This window comes from Mus musculus, chromosome 12 (genome assembly GCF_000001635.26).
Source record: "Mus musculus strain C57BL/6J chromosome 12, GRCm38.p6 C57BL/6J".
In the NCBI taxonomy this organism is placed as follows: domain Eukaryota; kingdom Metazoa; phylum Chordata; class Mammalia; order Rodentia; family Muridae; genus Mus; species Mus musculus.
The window spans coordinates 92,195,921-92,220,744 of NC_000078.6; the positions used below are offsets into that span (position 1 = coordinate 92,195,921).

At 40.3% G+C, this 24,824-nt stretch overlaps 1 pseudogene; it reads left to right on the top strand.

Annotated features, from left to right (window-relative positions):
• Window positions 23,376-24,232, top strand: Gm6841 (predicted gene 6841; annotated as a pseudogene).

Below are 24,824 nucleotides of genomic sequence, written 5' to 3' on the forward strand. Positions count from 1 at the left end.
TCTGAACTAAAATATGGCCAGAAATAAATGGTTTTAGACTGTGGAAAATTTCTCATCTGCTTATTTTCTCATTTAAATATTTTTAATTGTGTAAACCTTACACAAATTTATAACAGGACTAGAAAATCTACTTTTGTTGTTGAGGAGGACTGCAGTTAAGTTTGTTTTAATTGACTTGGTTCATGTGTGAAAATATATTTATTAAAGGAAGTAAATTATGAATCATTTCTTATTCTTCACTCTGCCTTGCACTGTGCTCCCTAAGCAAGTAGAATAGCTACTTGTCAAATTCCTCAAATAGACAGGGATTAAAGATGAATCTCTTTTTTGTAACTCCCTCCCTGGATGATATGCTTAGCAAGTACATTTATTTATTTGTCTATTATTGTTAGGCCATGAACAGTATATTTCTTCTTGTATCCATTGCAATTACTAGCGTTATGCCTTGACTATAATGCAGCTTTACCCCCCGCCCCAAGCAATATGATATAATACTAAGTCGATTTCTTATTCTTGCTGGAACAATAGTTAGAAATCTGTGATGTGGTAGAAATTTTAGGGATGCTGGAATAAGTAGATCAGTGAGTGTACCTTTGAAGATTATGCCTATCTTTCTTTTTCTCTGATTCTTGTCCACCAAGAATTGAGTGGCTGCTATGTATTCCTAAAGATATGATGTTCTCCCTCACCAAGACCCAGACTCCACAGAATCAAGGCCTATCGACTGAGCTTCTTCAAACCACAAACCCAGATAAGCAACTCTTCCCTCCACTTGATTTTCTTTGTAATTTTGGGCATCACAATAAAATCTGACTCCTTTGACTTCTATTTTACATCTGTGATGGTTTCAGATTCATGTGGGCTTCATATATTGAGGTGGGTATATTTCTGGACAATTTTGCTTCTTAATATTTTAGGGGAGCAGTTTCACCTTGAAGCCTTATGCATCTAAGCAAAGTAGGTGACTTAGATTTTTACAGATTTTTTTTTCATGTATGAATTGGAGGACAATGTGTAAGCCTTTATATGTCAGAGCTAAAAGTATATGCCCTTTTGTAATAGGCCACTTTGCTGCAGAAACTAATTGAAAATGAATTAAAGTTTGATTTATCAGATGTAGTCACAGTCTAAAGAACTGAGTTAAATTTAAAAATGTCATTATTCATTTCAAATATTCAATGTCCATCCAGATCACCTCTTCACTGCCCACAAGACTTTACTTTAAAGTGAATGCCAATTTATTCAATATTCTCTGAGATGGGAAGAAGTTTTGATTGCTGAAAAGGCTGGGAACTGTTGTATAGGCATAAATTTTTCTCAGCCTACTTTAATAAGGGTTCAACTTCTCCTCTCGCCACCATCCACCAGAAGTAGTGGAAAAGTTATTAGGACACAGGGGAAGTAGAGTTGTTTAGAAATAGTTCTTTGGGCACAAGTCCAATCTTCATTATCAGGATATTAGCAGTTTAGTCTAGTAGCAAACATCCAATAGAAATCAGCAGCTGGAGTCCAGTTTTCTTGGCAGACAAAACACAGAAACCAGTAGCTGTAGTCCATTCCACTTGGCAGACACCACACAGGAACCAGCATGAGCAGTTCAATCCAGAAGAAAGCCCAAGGCTAGCCAATGGCCAACAGGCCCGAGGCTGCCATGGAAGCATCAGGAAGCCACAGGAACCTCACAAGAAGTTCTCTGGTGAACATATCTCTATAGCATCACCACAAGCAGAGCTCAGCAATGCAATGTAAGGAGAAACAATACATGCATGTCATTGGTGATGACTAGCGAGGTGGAGCAAAGCAAACCAGTACTTGAGCTCCCACTGTCTGTGGGGTCATATTTGTATTCTTTCTGAACATCATGTGTCCTTTCACATGTTTGCTATAGCAACACATCCTTTCACCTGTGTGTCCCAGCAAAACATCATTTGACATAACTGACTTTCCAAAGAAACTAGAAGTTTAAACTTCATTATTGGGTTCTGTATTACTGTAGTGAAAAATACAACAGTCATTAGTATCCTTTTTAAAACAATGGGGCAAAAAATGTACACTAAAAGTCACATGCTTACTATTATTTTTATAGTGAATGCTTTCTGGATTTAACTATCTGTGGGATATTTTCAACTGATTACACAGTAACATTTGTTAGACTAAATCATGGCATCCTAGTCCCTGGCACTGAGGACATATTAATTACTAATTTGGGGTATACGGCAGATGTGATTCAGTTACAGGTGTGGAAATGTGGAGGTTATACTTAGTTAACTGGCTAAGCCCAGTGTGATCACAGGAGTCTCTCAGAGTGGAAATGATGTTCAGAAAGCAGAGAGAAGAAAAATCATATGAAGTAAATGATTTGAAGGCAGTATATGTAAAATACGCGCATGCACACACAGACACACACACACAGACACACACACACAGACACACAGACACACACACACACAGACACAGACACACAGACACACACACACACAGACACACACACACAGACACACACACACAGACACACAGACACATACACACACACACACACACACACACACACACACACACACACACACACATTTGAGATGTTCTTGTCTCCGAGAATAGAGAAAGAGACCACAAGACAAACCAGAGTGGAGAAATAGGTGAAAATTAATTCTCTGTGATCAACGCTAAAGTAAATAAATTGCACTTCTCACATTTATGGCTTAGAAAATAAAATTCAAATATTTAAAATCCCAGTTGCCAAAATGAATAACAATAATTACAGGAAGTCAGATATATATGCTCATCCTAATTACCATGTTTTTGCTTTTGCAATATAATTAGCCTTACATTATTATTATTTTTAAATGTGAAGGAAGGACTTTCCCAGCTGGTTTTGGGCCTTTCATGTTCTGATGATAATTATATCTTCTAGGCAACACTGTCCAGAATCTGAGAAAAGGAGGATTAGATGCCGAGTCGCTTGCACTGAGAAGGGGATCCAAGGACAGATTTGCTGACATCGGCTCTCAAGGCCTTTGTTAGCTACTGAGCTGGCAGAGGAAAAACAAAATACCCTGTATTGTGTTTGTCATGGGCAGGGATGACTGGCCGTGCTGGCATGTGCTTTCCCAAGTGTGTGCTATACTTTCTCAACCCTGGTACAGGTTAAAGCTTAATATCGAGGGCAATGACACCCTAAGTGGTTATTGAACAGAAGGCTATGGATCTCTCCACCATGATTACCAATCCTTCATTGTCAGCTAGAGTTTATGGTTGGTCTCAATATTGTTCTAAACTAAATACATAAAGAGCCACCACTGTCTCAGGCAGATCATTGACAAGACTACAGAGAGGCAATGAAGGGGCTTGCTATAGCATAACTCTGGCTATAAAGGAACAGCAATGGTCCACTTTTATTAAGAAAGAAGCCAATTGCACAGTATGCCACTATGGGACATCCTTTTTGATCACAGTCTGAGAGCAATTAGGATGGGTTGCAAACTCTAGGAGGGGTCTTACTTGCTTCTTTTACTGTGTACTGTAATTGCATTTACTGTTTGCTAGATGCATATAGGGCTTTGAGATAAGTTCCCTTGGTAGCAGTTTCTGGAAGCTAATTAAGTATTGCATAGAAAATTATATCCCTATATCTGCCTTAAATTTGCTGCCCATTAATTTGGAGCAGCCCCTGTTTCTGATGTTATAGGACAGTGAAATTAGATGTAATTTATAGCTCACTTCTGTGCCATTTATTGCTTTATGGCTTTGGAAGGATAAAGCTCCCAGTTGTTAATAAGGTCCCCTCCAAAACAAGGGGATAACAAGATGAAAATGCCCCCCTTTTGTGCTTTGGTGACAGCAGAATTAAAGCCTTCATTTAGATTCCTCTCATTATCATCATTGTATACTGGGTGTGCAAAGGACTCCTTTACAAATCATATTTCTCTTTAACAGAGAAGTCTTCTTGCCTGACCACCATGATCAAACCAGCTACTTAGAACCCAGGTCTATGTAGATTGTTCTTGTGATGTCTCTCTTCCCAAGACTTAGCTCCTTCCTTGCATTCTTGAGCTTGTGTCTAGAAGCTTCTGCTAGATTATTTTTAGTTCAGAGTTCTTGTTAAAACACACCAGTTTTCAAATGGCTGCAAAGAGTATTGATTGACTTAACGCAGTTATGAATCTTCATTTGGGACCCAGTACATTGCCATTGGATAAGAGAGGGGTCCTTATCTCTCAGAAGGATGCGAAAAGATTCTGATGGGTGAGCATCTATAATTAGTGGCCATGGGTTCTTTTTCACCATGGTTTCTTTGCAATATCCTGAAGCTCCTTGTCCTCCGTGTTGTCATGGTTTCCCACCCAGGATTCTAGCTACCAGGTTATCTGAAGGTTTCTTTTTCCTCATCCAGTTTCTCTTTGCTGGAGTGTGGTTGAAACTAAAGTGGATCCTTTCACAGAATACCTTGCTCCATCCATGTCCTGTAGGTTCTGTACTCAAGCAGCTCTTTGCCCAATGTCTGTAGCTCATTTCTCCATGCATGTTGATCCAGGTCCTGGAGCCCACTTGAGAGTACATACCAGTGCCTCCTAAAATCATATTTCAGGCACTCTGAGGAAAATTAAGCAGGCAAAAAAAACCCCACCCAATTGTAATGATGGGAAAAATAATCAGAATTGTCAAATATGAACCACATATTTATATAGCATCTCAAGTGCAGGTTGGAAAGCAAGGCAAGCAAATGCACAGGAAAAATAAATGTGTAACTGTAATCACACTTGGCCACAAATATGTTTGCTGATAATGTGAATCTGTGATCAGTGTCAGATAGCCTTGACTGCAGATAACAGCTCATATCCCCCATGTTTCTAGCCCCTCCCTCTCCCAGCCATAGATTACCCCAGTGTCATGACTCACTCTGTTACAGCCCTGCCACTGTGGGGGATACTGTTTGCTTGACTATTGTATCCCTCCTTCTGCAGAACGTAGTTCCATGAAGTCAGTGAAGTTGTTCATATGGAATAGAAATAGAGCAGTGTGATGTGGAGTCTGTGACCCTGATGATGCCTACTGATCCTGACTGTGCTAATGAGGGAGTTAGATGTCATAGGCAACTGATGAACACCAACTTGCTGAAGTGTCACAAGCTAATCAGAATTGTAAGCCAGGAGCAAAAACCAAATGAAGGGTGAAAACTATGCTAACATAGGAAAGTCACGGGAAAGTATAGGAACCAGACAACTAATATAAAGAGGCTGTGTTTCATTGGATAAATGTATGAAATACTCAATAATAAAGAATAATGATATGGAAATATTGTAAACTGTATGGTGGCTTTAAAAGTATACAAGTTTATTCTTAGGTCATGTTTTAGATTTCAGAGGGCAGTACCTCAGCAAAACAAAACAAAACAAAACAAGCCCTTTCTTAAAACCAATGTATATATTTTCTCTACATGTTGATATCTCATAATGACTCATACATTATTTGCTTATGTATGTACAAGTATGTATATGTACATGCATAAAGAAGCCAGAGGTCAACCTCGCTTGTCTTCTTTATCACTTTTTACCTTGGTTCTTGAAAGATTGTCTTTCAATGACCCTGGGGCTCACTGAGTAGACTGGACTGGCTGGCCAGAGATTCTCCCTTGTCTCTGCCTTGCTACTGGGGGATTACGGGTACCAGTTCCAGCATCTGGTCCCCAACACCTACATAAAAATCCAGATTCTGGAGCTGGTACCCGTAATCCCTCACTAGCAAGGCAGTGTCACATGCTCCTTCCAACTGGAATTGAAACCAAGAAATTATTTCTTGGTTCTAGCATTTCTGTTAGGCATCTTGCAGTACAAAAAGAGGACCTGCCTGCAACCAAAGAAGACTTAGACATGGAGAATAAAAACTTTTGGAGAGAAGACTGCACAGTAAACTTCTGAGTCTCTGAATAGAAGTCAAAGGCTCATATTTTTCTTGAACTTCAATCAATAAATCTCCTTTTTGTTTGTTAACTTGGGTTGATTTGCCAGCACTTGTGACTGAAAGAGCCCTACACAACCATCAACTACCCGTCTCTCTCTCTCTCTCTCTCTCTCTCTCTCTCTCTCTCTCTCTCTCTCTCTCTCTTTCTCTCTCTCTCCCCCTCTCTCTCTGTGTGTGTGTGTGTATACGTGTACAAAATATGGATGTAAATGACCCCAGAGCCTCATGCATGTCTGATAACACCAACTTACACAATGGGTCTCTTGAATATGAGATGCATATGGCTGACTTTAGAACTGGAAAGTAAAGGCATTGCAGGGGAAGTAACTATCTCCAAGGTCACAGCACATCTTTCCGAAATTAGTAAGTTTGGGAGTTTAGTTCTAATATAGAAAAAAAATCACTGTTTTTCCATAAACAAAAGGATAATGATATCCTCTTAGGCTTGTTCAGACCTGAAACTCTTATATTAGAGAGAGGAACTTACATCTAGGTAAATTTGTTCACATGCTCACCCTGCTGAGCTGAGGATGGACTGGAAGATGGCTGTACTCACAGTCGATGTCCTATAAGATCTGCAAATTATTCTTCACAGAGGAAATTAAACTTGGCTAAAAGAAAGCTTTAGGCAGTTCTAAGATATTGAATAGTTCCTTTTCCTTCTTTCTGTAACGTCTCAAGTTCACGAACTCATTTTCTTTGGCTCACATTTCATCATCTCCCTAACAGATGGGGTTATTACCCACATCCTGGCTAGGAGCGCAATGTTAGATCGCCACTTTCTCTTGGACAGTTCCTTTTCTCCTGCAGGCTACATTCAACTGGCACACACCAGCTTAATGGAAAAGACTTTTCATGCTGTAAAGGCTTAGTCTCCATTCCTTTCTTTGTTCCTCTTGCTTACCTCCCTCTTCTTCCCATTCTTGCCTCTCCTCGCTCTTCCCTTCTTATTAAAAAAGTGACTTCTTCATTTTTCTCTTATATGTGTTGGGACTCGAAGTATGTACGTGTATGCTTTGGGCCAGCAGAGGACAGCAAAGGAGATACAGCCAGTTGTGAGTTATCAAGTGGGTGCTGGAAACAACCTAGGTCTTCAGCAAGAACTGCAAATGCTTTTAACTTATGAGTCACCTCTCCAGCCCCTTTCCTTCTTTTTCTTAGAGAAAAGACATGTCAGAGTCCTTTATTACTTCCTCCTTCTAACAAAGAAGCGTTTTAAATCATCATCTGCTTGAAATGATAAAATAATTAAAAAATAAAACTGGATTCCTACAGATACAGAATTTATAGATAGGAGAAGCAAAACTAAAATGTTTGCAGGAAGAATAGACTATCAAAGGGTTTGCTACAAACTGCACAGTGATTCTCCATTTATTCATTTTTAATTAATTAATTAATTAATTAATTAATTAATTCTACATCTCTACTGCTACTATCTCCTGGTCCCCCCTCACAAAACCCCTCTCCTCATCCTCCCTTCCCTTCTCTTCTGAGAGAGTGGGGGACCCCTGGGTATCTCCCCACCATAGCACATCAAGTCTCTGCAGGTTTAGGCACATCCGCTCCTACTGAGGCCACACAAGTCAGCCCTGTTGGGGAACACACCAAAGGCAGGCAACAGCTTTAGGGACAGCCCCTGCGCCAGTTGTTGGGAGACCCACATAGAGACTTGAGCTGCACATCTGCTATGTGTTAGTCAGATGCCTTAGTCCAGCCCATGAACGTTCTTTGGTTGGTGGCCCCATTTTTGGGAGTCCCCAAGGGTGTAGGTTAGTTGACTCTGTTGGTTTTCCTGTGGAGTTCCTATTCCCTTCATTGCCTTGAATCCTTCCCCCGCTCTTTGATAATAGTCCCTAAGCTCCACCCAATGTTTGGTTGTGGTTATCTGCATCTGTTTCAGTTAGTTGTCTCAGAAGACAGTAATGTTAGGCTCTTGTCTGCAAACATAACAGAGTATTGTTAACAGTATCAGGGATTGGTGCTTGCCCTGGGATGGGTCTAAAGTTAGGTCAATTAATGGTTGACTATTCCTTCAGTCTCTGCTCCATCTTTGTCCCTGCATTTCTTTTAGGCAGGACAGATTTTGGGTCAAAAGTTTTGTCTGTGAGTTGGTGTCCTTATCCCTCAACTGTGTGGTCCTGCCTGGCTATAGAAGGTGTCCTTTTCAGCTTCCATATCCCCACTGCTATGCATCTCTGCTAAGGTTACCTATGTTGACTCCTGGGAGTCTCTCTCATATTAGATCTCTGGTACTTCCTAGATATTTCCCTCCCTCCTCCTGCCTTGTCCACTCCTAGAAGCTGCAGATTTCCATTTATTCTCCAGGTCTTTTGGTTCTCTCTCTTATCACTCATCACACCTCATCCTGACCCCTCCATTCTCTCCTCATCACCTCTCCCACCCAGTTCCTTTCCTTTCTCCCTCTTCCTCCGATGACTATTTTATTTCTAAATGAGATTCAGGCCTCCTTTCTCATGGCTTCCTTCTTATTAATTTTCTTTGGGCCTGTGGAGTATATCAGGGGTATTCTGTACTTTATGACTAATATCCACTTATTGATGAGTATATACCATGACTGCCCTTTAGAGGCTTGGTTATCTCTCTCAGGATGATATTTTCTAGTTCTATCTATTGACCTCTAAAAATTCATGATGTCCTTCTTTTTAAGAGCTAACTAGTATTCCGTTGTATTGGGTGTACCACGTTTTCTGTAACTATTCTTCAGTTGAGGGACATCTGGTTTGTTTCCAGTTTCTGGCTATTGTGAATAAAGCTGCTATGAACATATTGGAGCACATGTCCTTGTGGTATGGTAGAGAATGTTTTGGGTATATGCCAAGGAGAAATATAGGTGCTAAGAAGAAGGTATATATTTTTTTTTCCATTTTTTATTAGGTATTTAGCTCATTTACATTTCCAATGCTATACCAAAAGTCCCCCTTACCCACCCACCCCCACTCCCCTACCCAGCCACTCCCCCCCTTTGGCCCTGGCGTTCCCCTGTACCGGGGCACACAAAGTCTGCGTGGGGTGAAAAGTTCCATAGATATCGGTTAGATTCATTTGGTTCATCACATCTGTGAGTTTCATTATTTCTCTACTTAGTTTCTGTTTCAATGACGAGTTCATTGATGAGAGTTGAGTGTTTTTTAGTCCCTCACTGTTATAATGTGGGGTTCCATGTGTGATTTGAGTTTTAGTAATGCTTCTTTTACAAATGTGGGTGTCCTTGCATTTGGGGCATAGATGTTCAGAATTGACATGTCATCTTGATAGACTTTCTTTGATGAGTATGAAATGTCCTTCCCCATCTCTTTTCATTACTTTTGGTTGAAAGGCTATTTTATTAGATATAGAATGGTTACTCTAGCTTGTTTCTTGGGTCTGTTTGCTTGGATTACCTTTTTCTTGTCGTTTACTCTGAGGTAGCATCTATCTTTGTTGCTGAGGTGTGTTGCTTCTATGCAGCTAAGTGATTGCTCCTGTTTACATGTCCAATCTATTAGCCTGTGTTATTTTTATTGGTGAATTGAGTCTATTTGTGTTGAGAGATATTAATGATATTAATGGCCAATGATCTTTAGTTACTGTTATTTTCATGTTGGTGGTGGTTCTCTCTCTCTCTCTCTCTCTCTCTCTCTCTCTCTCTCTGTGTGTGTGTGTGTGTGTGTGTGTGTGTGATCATCTTTTTTGGTTTTGCTGTGTGATAATTAATTTTTTATGTTTTCATAGGTGTATACTCTCCTTGTATTGGGGTTTTCTATCTAGTATCCTCTGTAAGGGTGGATTAGTAGAAAGATATTGTTTAGGTTTGGTTTTGTCATGGAATATCTTAGTTTCTCTATCTACAGTGATTGATAGTTTTGCTAGGTATAGTATCCTGGACTGACACCTGTGGTCTCTTAGGGTCTGCAAGACACCTGTCCAGCACCTGGCCTTTAGAGTCTCTGTTGAGAAGTCGGGTGTAATTCTGATAAGTCTGCCTTTATATGTTACTTGACCCTTTTCCCTTGTGGTGTTTAATATTCATTTTTCTGTACACTTAGTGTTTTTGTTATTATGTGGCAGGGTGATTTTCTTCCCTGGTACAATCTATTTGGTGTTATGTGAACTTCTTAAACATTTATGGCCATCTTTTTCTTTAGGTTAGGGAAGTTTTTTCTATGATTTTCTTGAAGATATTTTCTGGGGCTTTGAAGTGGGAATGTCCTCCCTCTTCTATTTCTATTATTCTTAGATTAGGTCTTTTCATGGTATCCCAAATTTCCTGAATGTTTCATGTTAAGGAGTTTTTAGATTTAGCATTTTCTTTGACTAATGTATAAATTTCTTCTATATTATCTTCTATGCTTGAGAGTCTCTTCCATCTCTTCTATTCTGTTGGTGATGCTTGCATCTATAGTCTCTGTTCTTTCTCCTAGGTTTTCCATATCTAGGGCTGCCTCTGTGTTTTCTTTATTGTTTCTATTTCCATTTTTAGGTTTTCAATGGCTTTATTTATTTTATTCACCTGTTTCTTTGTATTTTCCTGTATTTTTAAAAGGGATTTATTTGTTTCCTCTTTTAGAGCTTCTACCTGTTTGATTTTTGTTTTCCTGTATTTTTAAAAGAGATTTATTTATTTCCTCTTTAAAAACCTCTATCTCTTCATAAGATAAGATTTAAGGTCACAGTCTTGCTCTTCAGGTGTGTTTGGATATTCAGGGCTTGCTGTAGTAGGACCCTTGCTGGGTTCTACTAGTATTATATTACAAGGGCTTTTGTTGATTTTGTTCTTGTGCTTGCCTTTAGCCATCTAGTTGTCTCTGGTGTTGGTAGGCCTGGTGGGCCTGGGAGTGGTAAGTCTCTGGAACTGGTTGTCACAGGTGTCAGCAGGCCTCCCAAAGGCAGACAGAGCTGTACTTGGGGGGAGGGGCAGGAGGGGAAGGCAGATCTTCAGTTGCAGATAGAGGTATGGACTAGAAGATGGAGCTGGTTTTTCTTAGTGTGCACAGGCCTTCTAGAATACAGGCAGAGCTATGGGCTGTGAAGTGGGGTGCCAAACTGAGTTTTAAGGCAGAGATGTGGACTAAAAGGAAGATGGAGCTCTGATCTCACCAGGTCATATCTCACAATTGCTGGGCTTGCTGTGGGCCAAGCAGGTGGAGGATTAGGATGTGGGTATCTCACCTGTTTGTCCTGGATGTGAGCAGGTCTCCTGAGAAGCAGGTAGACCTGTGGGCTGTGGAGTAGGGTGCTTATATGAGATTGTAGGTAGAGGTGTGGACCAGAAGGAGGATCTGCATAGTTATTATTGATAGCACTGATGCAATCCAAATAATACGTTAATGGTTCCATTCCTCCGGCTCTGTCAGCTTGAGATGTATGGTGGAGCTGAAAGTTCTTTTTCTGTTTGATTTGTTTTTGTTTTTCTAGACAGAGTTTCTCTTTATAGCCCTGGCTGTCCTGGAACTCACTTTGTAGACCAGGCTGGTCTCGAACTCAGAAATCCACCTGCCTCTGCCTCCCGAGTGCTGGGATTAAAGGTGTGCGCCACCACGCCTGGTTGGAGCTGAAAGTTCTTAAAAGCAACCCACACAGGTGGTTCTCACACTTTTCAGATGTAAGTATTCCTTGAGAGAAATGACATCCTGCGAGTCTGATTCTGTAGGATCAGGTATGACTGAAGATTATATATTCATAAGAAGCAATCTGAGTAAGACTGTGAAGAAATCCTAAACTTGATTCTCAGCCAGATTTTAAAATATCTATAATTCTAATTTTATTTTTTTTCGATTAAAATAGAATTGCTTTTTTCTCTTCTTTTCTTTCCTTCCTCTAACTGGTCCCATGTTCATCCTTCCTGCGTTAAATTCATGACCTCAATTCATATATATATATATATATATATATATATATATATGTGTGTGTGTGTGTGTGTGTGTGTGTATACATATATATATATGTATACACACACATACATGTGGGTGTCAGTTTCATATATATATATATATATATATATATATATACATATATGTGTGTGTGTGACTAAATGGACTCAGAAGGTTGTATAACATTGTACATATGTATTGCATGAATACATATGTAATATATTCATTCAATGTGTATATACATGTATATGTATACATTATATACATATGTACATTATATATATGTGCACACATATATACACAATATACATGTACATACATGCATATGCAAATACAACCTGCTGCATACATTTAGTATAACCTGCACATATATAATTTCAAAGCTGACCACTTTTAAAAAAAACTGTTGTTTTGTCAGATAAAGAATGTTAGGATAGTCATGGACTTTGCCGAGGTCATACAACCACAATTCGTAACAGAATTGAAACTGAAAAATAATTATTCCACCTTGAAGTTGAATAACAGTGATTTTTTTGTTTATCTTTAATTTTAAAAATTGTACTATTTATTTTATATGTGTATGTGATGTTTATGTCCACATACATGTGTCCACATTATGTCCACATTATGTCCACATACATGTGTCCACATACATGTGTCTATGGAAGTAGAGGATGACTTGTGGGAGTTGGTTCTCTTCTTTTACTATGTAGGTCCTGGTGATCTACCTCACGTCATCAGCTTGACAAAAAGAAAAAAACAAAACCAAACAACCAAACAACCAAACAAAAAACCATGAACCATCTATATTAGTTAGGGTTTTACTGCTGTGAGCAGACACCATGACCAAGGCAAGTCTTATAAAAAACAACATTTAGCTGGCTTACAGATTCAGAGGTTCAGTCCATTACCATCAAGGTGGGAGCATGGCAACATCCAGGCAGACATGGTGCAGGAGGAGCTAAGAATTCTATCTCTTCATCCAAAGGCTGCTAGTGGAAGACTGACTTCCAGGCAACTAGGGTGAGGATCTTATGCCCACACCCACCACACCCACAGTGACACACCTACTCCAACCAGGTCACACCAATTCCAACAAGGCCAAACCTCCAAATGGTGCCACTCCCTGGTCCAAAAATATGCAAACCATCACACCATCTTTCTGACACTTTCTTGGTTTTGAGACAAGGTTTGTTTTGTTTTGTTTTTTTATGTATCCTGTGAGAACCTCAAATTCATTATGTAGCTGTGACTGCCCTTTAGTTCAATTGTGATTCTTAATGAACCATGAAGTGTCTTAATCCTTCAGAATGTCTTTAAAAATATCCTAGTTCACCACACACCTATGGTCACTTGATCTTCGACAAGGGAGCTAAAACCATCCAGTGGAAGAAAGACAGCATTTTCAACAATTGGTGCTGGCACAACTGGTTGTTATTGTGTAGAAGAATGCGAATCGATCCATACTTATCTCCTTGTACTAAGGTCAAATCTAAGTGGATCAAGGAACTTCACATAAAACCAGAGACACTGAAACTTATAGAGGAGAAAGTGGGGAAAAGCCTTGAAGATATGGGCACAGGGGAAAAATTCCTGAACAGAACAGCAATGGCTTGTGCTGTAAGATCGAGAATTGACAAATGGGACCTAATGAAACTCCAAAGTTTCTGCAAGGCAAAAGACACCGTCAATAAGACAAAAAGACCACCAACAGATTGGGAAAGGATCTTTACCTATCCTAAATCAGATAGGGGACTAATATCCAACATATATAAAGAACTCAAGAAGGTGGACTTCAGAAAATCAAATAACCCCATTAAAAAATGGGGCTCAGAACTGAACAAAGAATTCTCACCTGAGGAATACCGAATGGCAGAGAAGCACTTGAAAAAATGTTCAACATCCTTAATCATCAGGGAAATGCAAATCAAAACAACCCTGAGATTCCACCTCACACCAGTCAGAATGGCTAAGATCAAAAATTCAGGTGACAGCAGATGCTGGCGTGGATGTGGAGAAAGAGGAACACTCCTCCATTGTTGGTGGGAGTGCAGGCTTGTACAACCACTCTGGAAATCAGTCTGGCGGTTCCTCAGAAAACTGGGCATAGTACTACCGGAGGATCCAGCAATACCTCTCCTGGGCATATATCCAGAAGATGCCCCAACAGGTAAGAAGGACACATGCTCCACTATGTTCATAGCAGCCTTATTTATAATAGCCAGAAGCTGGAAAGAACCTAGATGCCCCTCAACAGAGGAATGGATACAGAAAATGTGGTACATCTATACAATGGAGTACTACTCAGCTATTAAAAAGAATGAATTTATGAAATTCCTAGCCAAATGGATGGACCTGGAGGGCATCATCCTGAGTGAGGTAACACATTCACAAAGAAACTCACACAATATGTATTCACTGATAAGTGGATATTAGCCCCAAACCTAGGATACCCAAGATATAAGATATAATGTGCTAAACACATGAAACTCAAGAAGAATGAAGACTGAAGTGTGGACACTATGCCCCTCCTTAGATTTGGGAACAAAACACCCATGGAAGGAGTTACAGAGACAAAGTTTGGAGCTGAGATGAAAGGATGGACCATGTAGAGACTGCCATAGCCAGGGATCCACCCCATAATCAGCATCCAAACGCTGACACCATTGCATACACTAGCAAGATTTTATTGAAAGGACCCAGATGTAGCTGTCTCTTGTGAGACTATGCCGGGGCCTAGCAAACACAGAAGTGGATGCTCACAGTCAGCTAATGGATGGATCATAGGGCTCCCAATGGAGGAGCTAGAGAAAGTAGCCAAGGAGCTAAAGGGATCTGCAACCCTATAGGTGGAACAACATTATGAACTAACCAGTACCCCGGAGCTCTTGACTCTAGCTGCATATGTATCAAAAGATGGCCTAGTCGGCCATCACTGGAAAGAGAGGCCCATTGGACTTGCAAACTTTATATGCCCCAGTACAGGGGAACACCAGGGCCAAAGAGGGGGAGTGGGTGGGCAGGGGAGTGGGGGTGGGTGGATATGGGGGACTTTTGGTATAGCATTGGAAATGTAAATGAGTTAAATACCTAATAAAAAATGGAAAAAAAAAAGAAATAAGTTAAAAAAAAATATCCTAGTTCAGTTTTTTTTGGAAAAAAAAATCACTGCCTTAGATGTGAGAGGATTGTTAAAGTTAGAATGGTTCTTGGGAAATGATCACTGAATTTTACTAAATAATTTTTTTTTTTTTGCTTTTTAAATATCTTTCTTCTGTTAGTTTTATTGATCCTTTGTGAGGTTCACATCATGTACCCCAGTAAAGCTTATCTCCTCATCTCTTCATATCTGCCCTTCCCTCTTATAATCTCTGCCTAAACACACACACACACACACACACACACACACACACACACACACACACACAAAGCATAGAAAACATCTCATTGTGGAAGCTGTAGTATATCACGGTGTGCTCTATAGTATATTCCTTTTTTTTTTTTTTTTACACATCTTCACTTGCAAATATTTAATGCAATGAGTCTGGCTTGAGATCTTTGGATTCTGTGACACCATAAATATTTGTCCTTACCAGGTGTCTTAGGGTTTTAGTGCTGTGAAGAGACACCATGACCAAGGCAACTCTTATAAAAGCAAACCTTTATTTGGAGCTGGCTTACAGTTTCATAGATTAGTTCATTATCATCATGGTGGGAAACATGACATCGTGCAGGCAGCCAGGAGGAGGCTCTGGATCATACTGGCCAGGCTTGAGCATATATATAAGACTCTAAAACCCCATGTCCACAATGACACACTTTCATTAACTATACCTTGTCCAATAAGGCCACACCTACTAATAGAGCCACTTCCCATGGGCTAAGCATAGTCAAACCATCACATTAGAACTCTTCCGAGTTATCTTATTGTTGTCCTGTGTCATGGAAACCTGCAGCTTTGGCTCAGCAGGACTGGCCCTTTCATGTGTCCCACTATTTCCAGATGATACAGATTTGGGGGTCAGCCAACTCTGAGCTCTGGATCTGGGCCTAGGTGCTAGCTGAGCTGATCAGTAGCTCTCTATTATCCACACCACTAGGGTGAGCTCTCCAGCACTGCTCTGGAGGTCACTCAATGCCAGCATCAGGAGGCAGGGTCAGCTCCTCCACTCTCATTCCCCCAGGAGTGGCTCATGGCACCCATGCCTCTGGGGAACTCCACTGTACTGCCCAGTAAAGGTTTGGGGCCCTCTGTCCCAAGTGCTACAACCTGTGAAGAGCTGGGCCAGGTCTCTGGTGCTCTTTCCCTTGGGGTCAGCTCACCTCCACCCCCATTAGCAGGGCCAGTTCAACTGTGATGCTCAGGGATGACCCCGCGGGCAGCTTTCCCAATGGCCAGAGGTGGTGAGGGACTGGTGGTGGTGGGGCACATGGCCTTTGCACCAGTGCCACCCCACAGTAGATGAGTAGCAGGGTCAGCTCTTCCATTCCCCACCACCAGGGCCAGTTCCACTGTGCTGCCTGGGTGAAGCTCAGGTCCTGCACTCCTGAGTGATGCCAATGGTGATAGGTGGGGCCATCTCTCCAGAGTGCTGCAACCAGTGAGGGATGTAAGTGGTCTTTGCTTCTTTGTGGGCTCTTCTTTTTCCTACTCTTCCCCTCCTACTCCCCCACCATTTCACCCCATAAATTAGATAGGGGAGAAATGAGAATAGAGGGGAGCGAGGAATTAAGAGAATCCCTAAATCATCTAATTTCTTTCTTTTTTCCTCCCTCCCTCCCTCCCTCCCTCCCTCCCTCCCTCCCTCCCTTCCTTCCTTCCTTTCCTTCTCTTTTTCTTTCTTTTTCTCATTCTGTTTCTTCTTTGACAATGGCTACTATCAAACTGCAAAAAGCCTTCATAAATGGCCAACAACCACTCACCATGCCTAGTATTTATATACTCCCTGAAGAGTTCCCAGAATTAGAAATGTCCCACAATAGCAGAAATTACCTGCAGATAGCAAAATCTTGCCTCTACTAGAGCATGAGGCAAATTATAGTCAACTGCTATGGACAGACTGAAGCATCCCCACATCCCTACACCTGGGGTTACAGAGGAGCAGAGCCACTTCTGCACAGCCCATGGACCCTGTACATCCATGTGGTCCCTGGCTGGACATCCCAACCAGGGATGTCCTTAGAGTTCACTAGTGGTAATATGACCTATGGATCCAACCATGGCCTTTGGTGTCAGTGCAGGCTAGGACCTTACCATGACACTAGATGATGGGGCTGGCCACTCACAACAGGCTTCTCCTTTCTACCCTCAAGTCTCCAGTTCCATCTCTCTTCACAATACTCACGCTGCTCCATTTGTCTTTCTCTTCCATCTATCTACCACATACTTACACATTGTGGTGGCTCCTGCTGCAGGCTGGCCATGTGGCTGGTGGGCCCCTGGGTGACATCTTTTGTCTGTGTTGCATGGTGTGGTGGCAGTTGTGTATCTAGGGGATCCACCTGTGCTGAGCACAAAAAGGCAGAGGACAGGTCTGTGGGGGGCATGGCAGTATGCAGGTCTCTGTCTGTCTTCCTCCTCCCATACTGTTGTGCGGTAGGAAGTGGGGCCATGTGTGTCTATGGCCAGCCAGTGCTGTGGGTGGGACAGCAGGTCTGTGGGTGTCTTCCCCTGCACATACCACATGACATGGTGGAACACAGGTCTCTGTCCTTCTGTGCTGTGCTGCCTGGATTTGATTTGGTTTCTATGTGTTCTAGGCATAAAACAGCTTTGACCACCAAGCCAGGAATCGAGCTAGGGATGACCAAGCACCCCCAGTGACTTGTCTCTTTGTCCATTGCCAGAGGGTTCAATAAATATTTCAAAGAAATATCCCTTTTCAGGTAGTCAGAGAAGAGAGTTTTCAGAAAGTGCCCTGCATATCCATTTTGAATATTTTGGCAAAACATGAAATCTTATCCTAATAGGTTATTTTTACTTAGAATTTCAGAAAAATAACTTGATATCTATGAAATTGGTTTGCATCTTCTCATTTGACATATCTTCTTACCAGTATGAAGATAAATTATTTGGAGAAATGGAATACAGTTTAGTATTAAACTAGTAAGGCTATGCATCAATTGCCCAATATGAAAAAAAAATTATATCCCCTTGAGATTAGGTGATGAACAATGTTGCCCACACCAGATCAACAAAGCTTTATATTGAACATAAACTAGTTTAAGGCCTCATGGGGGAATCTAGTTTACAATTAAAATGTTCTGGGCAGTGAGTCTCTCATTGAAACACAAAGTAAAACTTAATTCACACCATTTAAATGTCTTTGTTCATTACTACATCATGTACCATCTGGGGTTGTTTCGTGTTTCTCAGTTTCTTATTAGCAGGGGAGAGATAGGGATTGGCTTCTTCCAGAACTCACTATGTCTTACAAAATGCATATGCACACTGTCACCTTAACTACTAATGGGAGCCTCTGACCAAGTGTTAATGGTGGAACGTGTCCTTTATCAGGGCTTTAAAAATGACTGAAATCTCAAGTTCCTACTGAGATTCCTTTTTAATGGTGTTGCACTTTATGATTAGGACTTAAAAATAAACACCCTTTCCCCAGCTGTTAAAAACACTGCCCCCAGTAGGAATTAGCTTTCATGTGCCACACCCCGTATTAACAAGACCTCTCTCATCTTCTCCACAGCCTTTTCAGATAGACACCTTCCTACCTTCTACAATACATCCAGTTATGTGATTCTCAGATTCCCCTTCTCCTTCTTTTTTCTTTAAATTGCTTCTTGCAGGTATTGTGCAGGTAGTTTTGTGTGTGGATGGTTGTTTGAATTGATGTTTCTATAGGAAGATCAGCTCTGCTTCTTGCTGATATCTCATCAGACATTCCTAAACAAATGAACAACTTATGAGAAATGCAATGAATATAAAAGTTTGAATAATGTGCGTGTACATGTTGTGCATTAGTATGTGTCTGTGTTGTATGAGTGTGTGTGTGTGTGTGTGTGATGTACTTGCATAAAGAGACAGAGACTGACTTAAGTTATCTTCCTTGATCACTTTCTCTACTTCATTACTGTTTTGAGACAGGGTCTTTCACTAAACCTTGTTTTGGCTACTCAGTAGGAACATGCTGGCTACTTAGTGAGTCCCTAGAATCCACCTGTATGCTCGCTCTACATTGTGATACAGTTACAGGCATGCACCTCCTCCATGGTATGCGTTCTGGGATGTGACTCAGGTCAAATCAACAATGATTATTAAAGCCTTTTAGAATGTTCAGTTAAAGTCTCCACCTACAGTGAGTGTCTGTATCTTCAGCTTTTTAAAGTTATAAGAGTTTGGAAGATGAATAATTAAACACTTAATGGTGAAGCTTTCAGTAAAGCCAAGCCATTCTTTGTAGCTCTGGGGATCAAACCTAGGGCAGTGTACATGTTATACAAGTGGTGAGCAAGCACTATATCACTAAGGTATAGCACCCCCCCCAAAAAAAGCCCTCAAGCCATATTACTTTCTGCCTCTTGTTGCTTCTCTGCCAGCTCCGTGACAAGTTATTATTTTATGTTCCTCATTATTTTCCATATTATTAATTATAAGTAGCAGTCTGATTGTGTCAGCTTCATTAACCTACCTTTTAATTAATCTGCAATGACTATGATTTCCTGGCTAATCCTCCACCTTTATATTAACTGTGGAAAGGATAAGTTGACAAAGACAAAAAGAAAGTAGATGAGGTCCCCATTTATACACATACTACAGCCAGAGTATAACTGGGATATTGGTATAAACAAAAAAACCAGACCCCAACATGTGGTAGAAGGAACCAGATAAGGTATATTTTTGATTTATGATTGTCACGTAAGACTGGCACCCATGTTGCAGTAGCCTTCAAAGGTATATAAAGCTGTGGTGGAGGCGAGGTGCTCTGGAAGGGGCTTCTGTGAATGCCTAGAGCTATTCAGCGGTAGCAACTCCCCTCCAGCCACATACACTTCCTCCTGAGTTCAAAACTCCTCCAGCATGGAAGTGGCAGCCAGAGGTGAAAATCAAGAAGGGAATCAGACCATAGAGAGCACAGCAGAGGGATGCTATAGGATGATTCAGTTCAACATGATTTAAAACAAACAAACAAACTGAAAAAAACAGTAATTCTTTGCTGTAGAGTTAAGATTCTCTTAATTGATATGCTTACTTAAGTACAGAAGATCTAAATGTCTGTTTGGTGTCAATGAATGATATTTTGTATAAGTCTAAAGAGCAATACCACAAAAGTCCTTAGCTCAGTGCATTTTTTTACTATATTGCTCTATATGACTCAAGAGCTGGATAGACGAAGGGCTCCCTTTCAGGCTGTACTCAGCTGCTCCAGACTCTGCACTTTATGCAGGAAATCTCCTTCCCCTGGATCAAACTTTTCCTTCCTACTTATTCCCAAACTCATAAGGCAGATATAGAAAGGTTAAAAAAAAAGAACCTTTAGTTAAAGACATATGAAGAAAATAATTCTACTTCTTGCCTTTGACTTCCCTTTCCCCTCTATTTTAAAGAACATCAGAAGTAAGACCAGGATATCTCATATTCCAGAAAGTAGGCAAGGTAATCTCTTGGCTTTACCAGGCCTCCATCCCTATTTCAGTAATCCTCTAATAACGTCTGGCCATCAGAAGAGCATCAAGAGAATGAAGGTGGTCCTTGACTGACAGCCTGGGTTCCGATTTCATCTCTGTGCTGCTCTGGTGTGAATCATGGGAAAGAGAACACTGTTTTGAATGTCTATTTGCTCATTAGTGATACAAGGGTCCTGATGGTATATATCTGGTTGAGTTATAAAGGTTGATTAAATAAGAACACACAGCAAAATATCAGGCACACAGCAGACTAACAACCAGTGTTAGAAGTGCCACTGACAATTCACCTTCCTAGGACCAATGACATAGTGCAAAGATAACTTTAGGAACTAATGCATAGGCAGTCTTTTCCATTGCTGATCTCTTATCGGGAACCAGAAGAGAGTTTCAGCTGGGTGTGGAGCTACACCTGAATTCTCAGGTCTCTAGAGGGAGGAGCAGGAAGGAGGAGTAGGAGTTCACTTGGCACATGAGGTTAGCCTGGGCTATCTGGGACCCTGCATGAAACAACCACTACCACCGTCACCATCACCACCATCTCCATCATCATCACCATCACCACCACTACCACAACAACAAAGAAATCAGTTTGTGGCTTATTAAAATTTCTTTGAGGCAGCAGTAGATGGCAGGCAGGCCTGCATTTCTATTGGTTATGAGGAGGATTGTTGTGTCAAAGTCACATAGCAATTGTGAAGAAAGTACCTGCTTTGTGTTATGTTAGGCAAAGAGAAACCAGTAGTAAATAAAGGTTTTAATGGCCCCTGCATTTAGAATGCTTTCCTTATTTCCTAATTACCCAACACTTTTTCTTATACTATTCTAGTTGAAACCATTTCACTGATTATAGCCTTTTTGATATTTCAGTGCCTGCTGTAAGGAAACTTTTATTAGGCAGCTTTAAATCTAGCTTGTTCAACACTTACTACTTATTGAGTCAGAAACCAGCAGACAGTAGAGCTTTAGGCTTTAAAGCAAGAGTAAACAATTTTGTCTTGTTGCCTTGTTAAGAACAGGAGTTCTGTCTCGCCATTATAGAATGAGTATCTCTAATCTTATCTTCAGAGAGGTCGTCTAAATTCTTGATTTAATTTGATTTGCTAGACATTGCTAACTACCTTTTTTTCTGTCACTGTTGTTCAATTGTATTTTCTTTTAAATTTTGAGATTAAAATATAGTTATGCCATTTCCCCGTCCCTCTTCTCCCTCCAAACCGTTCAATATATCCTACCTCGTTCTTTCAAACTCATGATCTCATTTTTCATTAATTATTCTCTTTAAATGTCTCTCTGTGTGTTCCTGTGTGCTCACACACTTGTGATGGTGTCCATGCACACGTATGTATGCATTTGTGAAGGTCAGAAATTGATGTCAGGTGTCTTTCTCAGTTTCTCTCCAACTTGGTTTTTGAGACAGAATCTCTCAGTGAAGCCGACTTTTACCAATTTGGCTGCACTGGTGAATCAGCAAGCCTCCTCAGATCAACAGCACTGACTTTTGCTGGGGTCAGACTCAGGTCCTACTGCTTGCGTGGTGGTTAGCATTTGACCTACTGAGCTATATCCTTAGCCCCAAACTCATTCTGTTGATTCTTCTCATTTGTGCTTATGAGCTAAAATAAAGTATCTCAACATTATCCACCCACTAGAGTGCAGAGGCACAGGCTTTTCTTCTAGAATCCCCATTTATTACTTACCATTTCTGGCCTTACGTACTGCTTTCTTTGAAAATCAAAGGGAAAACAAAGAGCATTTCTTTGCTTTTTCCTTTTCCTTTGTTTTGAACATAAAATATATTAACCTGAAATCTAACACCAGTTGGTTTTTATTTCAACTTCCTTTGCAAGTATATGTTTTATTTTCCTAATGATTTTAGGTCATTGATGCCACAAATACTGGCATGGCCTTTTAAGTCCCATACAAAATTAATATGACATAAATATATTTGGTAATATGCTATATTATTTAGGATAGGAATGAATGTAAATATGATAAATTAATTTTAAAAATTCAGCTACTTTATCCACTGATATTTATTGGGCATTTTTTTCTATCTTGGAGAAGAATGGGAGATTTTTAGCTGAAGGCAAGTCTAGGAAGATAGGTTATACAAAGTGTGAAAGAAAAATGGCTCACTTTGAACCTTGACTAATTCCTCACTTCTGTGGAGAGAAAGGTAGGAAGTCAGTCTTTAGGAGTAAAGAGAATTGTGTCTTGGCCCAAATGCTAAGGAAAGCAGAGTCGGGAAGAAAGCTATTCCTTTCACCTTCATAAAAAGCATGCTAATGTTCAGAAATCCTAATGACTAAGATTTTCATACTATCATTTTTATAAGGTTATGTCCAGTGGTAGAAATTAGTCTTTTCATGACAGATTGAGGAGTACTGAAAATCTTGCGAATTAGCTTCTAGGGGCAATGTAGAGAAAAATGTATCTTTGAGGGCCAGTGTTATTAGGGCACCTGCCTCTTACAGACTTGTTTGAGGCTATAACGATTTATCTTTTGAGGTTCTAAACTGTTCTATGATAAAGGATACTTTTTAGTACTTAAAAATTGGAGGAATATTCTTTCAACAAAGGAGGTCACAAAACAATCATGAAGCAACTTTTGCTCAAGGAGCAATAGATAAGCCTTTTCTTTTTTCCCACATTGCCAATATATGCTTATTAAAACTTTAGAATGAATGTCTGATAATTTTTAAATGTAGGAGGAAGACCAGAGAACTGATGAGTCAAGGATTGTATGAGTATGTTTTATTTATTTTTCTATTTTTTAAAATTTTACTGGACTTAGAACTAAAGAAGCCAGCAACTCAGAAATGCCAATATGTGCAAAACAAAATGACAGAAATATTCCTTCTGCACAGGCAGGATTAGTAAAGGGAAGCATAGGAAGGCATAAAATGTGGCTTGTGCCAGTGATACCCAGAAATTAAGAGATTTTTTGAGACCTGAAAGGTTGTGGACCACTGCTCTGCGGCTGTCATCATGCCACAAAAGGGATATATTGAACTGTACAGTGAACAATATGGGTATCGTTTGTACTACCATGAGAAAAAGAGAAAGAAAGAAGGTCTGCTGGACAGAAAGGGGCAGTCGAGAGCAAAAGTACTTTCTAACATGATTAAGCAGAAACAAAAAGAAAAGGTGGAAAAATGGGAGGTCCCTTTACCCAAAGTTCGTGCCCAAGGAGAAACAGAAGTATTGAAAGTTATTCAAACAGGAAAAAGGGAAAAGAAGGCATGGAAGAGAATGGTAACTAACGTCTGCTCTGTTGGTGATGGCTTTACAAGAAAACCACCTAAATATGAAAGGTTCATTAGGCCAATGGGGTCTACATTTCAAAAAAGCCCATGTCACACACCCTGAGCTGAAAGCTACCTTTTGCCTGACTATTCTCAGTGTGAAAAGGAATCCATCATCTCCATTATATACAACCCTGGGTGCGATGACCAAAGGTACAGTTACTGAAGTGAATGTGAGCGAGTTGGGCCTTGTGACACAAGGAGGCAAGGTGATTTGGGGAAAGTACACCCAAGTTATCAACAATCTTGAGAACGATGGGTGCATAAATGTGGTCTTGATGGGTTGACAGTGACGTCATTCATACAAGTAATTCCACTCAATACAGAAGACCACACACTGTCAGGAAAACACCATCACTGGGATCTTTTTGAACTATGGAGCAGCCTTACCCCATGTGCAGTCATCAAGAAGCATTTATTAAGTTGTAAAGGAAAATAAAACTGCCCAGTTTGACAGTTAAAAAAAAGTATGACGTATATCAGAATCTCAAAACAACCAGAACCTTCTTCCTTCGCCTAGGGTCAGTGAATCCCAGTAAACAGCAGTAATGAGATTCTTTTCATCAGCAAACAGAATAGCAGTGGAGAAGGACTGGAAGTCAGAGTTTCTCATTTCATCAAGAAGAACGATGCCAGTGGAAGGCAGGTCAAAAGAAGAGTTAAATAAGAATCAAAGTCTCATTGTTTCCAAAATGTCTCAAAAAGTCACACACTCTACATACCAAGGTACGGGAAATGGAAAACTGATGAAAAGCCCATCTATGAAGTCTATAATTAAAATGATAGGGATGTCAGAGTTATCTGACCCAGCCTTTGAAGATATCATAAAGATGCTTCACCAATTATAAGGTTGCTGAAATAGATGATAAAATAGTCTCAGCAAAGAAAGAAAAGGTATAAAGAGAAGGCAAGAGGAAGAAGCACAACCACAAGAATAAGTTCAATGGATGGGCTCAACTCTCAGAAGACTCAGAAAATGATAATCAGGAAGATGAAAGAATAACAATGTTTCCCAACTTGCAGAACAAAGTAGTCCAACACACACACACAC